Here is a 1,384-nt window from a genome sequence, read left to right as displayed (position 1 = left end):
GACCGCACTTGGAGTACTGTGTCCAGTTCTTGGTCGCAGCGCGATCTCAAAAAAAAAGGATATTGATTGAGATAGAAAAAGTGCAGAGAAGGGCAACAAGGATGATTGAGGGACTGGAGCACCTTCCCTATGAGGAGAGGCTGCAGCGTTTGGGACTCTTTAGTTTTGGAGAGGAGAGGCTGGCTGAGGGGGGGGATATGATTGAAGTCTACAAAATTATGCATGGGGTAGAAAATGTGGACAGAGAGAAATTTTTCTCTCTTTCTCACAATACTAGAACCAGGGGCATTCATTGAAAATGCTGGGGGGAAGAATTAGGACTAATAAAAGGAAACACTTCTTCACGCCATAGCGTGTAGATTGGTGGTTTGGAATATGCTGCCACAGGAGGTGGTGATGGCCACTAACCTGGATAGCTTTAAAAGGGGCTTGGACAGATTTATGGAGGAGAAGTCGATTTATGGCTACCAATCTTGATCCTCTTTGATCTGAGATTGCAAATGCCTTAACAGACCAGGTGATCGGGAGCAACAGTCGCAGAAGGCCATTGCATTCACATCCTACATGTGAGCTCCCAAAGGCACCTGGTGGGCCACTGCGAGTAGCAGAGAGCTGGACTAGATGGACTTTGGTCTGATCCAGCTGGCTTGTTCTTATGTTCTTATGTTCTTATGACTCTCCAAAGGCCCGGTGGAACAATTCGGTTTTACAGGCCCTGCGGAACTCTCCAAGGTCCCGCAGGCCCGAACAGCTGATGGTAATGTGTTCCACCAGGCCGGTGCCAGAGCTGTAAAGGCCCTGGCCCATGTGGAGGCCAGCCGCGTCATCGAGGGGCCAGGGATCTCCAGTAGATTCGCCTCTGCTGATCGCAGAGGACGAGCTGGGACATATGGGGTAATGCGGTCCCGAAGGTACGAGGGTCCCAGGCCGCGTAAGGCCTTGAAGGTCAACACCCACACCTTGAACATGATTCGGAATTCGATGGGCAGCCAATGCAGGCGGCGCAGCACAGGGGAAATATGTTCACGAAAGGCGCCCCCTGTGAGCAACCGGGCCGCTGCATGTTGCACCAATTTCAGTTTCCGGATCAGGCGCAAGGGAAGGCCCGCGTAGAGCGAGTTACAATAGTCCTAAATGTCCTCATGGCTTCACCCTTCAAGTCCATTATGGACATTCTGCTAAATTTTTTTACATATGAAGGTAATATTCTTAGTGGCAGTGACCTTGGCCCAGAGGATCTTGGAGCTTTAGGCCCTTTCAGTTAGTTCAAACCTGTATGTTTCCACAAGGAGAAGGTTATGTTGAGAGCTGAACCTACCCTCGTTCCCAAGATTAACTCACAGTTTCACCAGCAACAGGAAATATGCCTACTGACATTTGCTCC

This window comes from Sphaerodactylus townsendi, linkage group LG08 (genome assembly GCF_021028975.2).
Source record: "Sphaerodactylus townsendi isolate TG3544 linkage group LG08, MPM_Stown_v2.3, whole genome shotgun sequence".
NCBI lineage: Eukaryota > Metazoa > Chordata > Lepidosauria > Squamata > Sphaerodactylidae > Sphaerodactylus > Sphaerodactylus townsendi.
The sequence above is the reverse complement of the archived record's forward strand: the minus strand, read 5'-3'. Positions refer to the sequence as shown.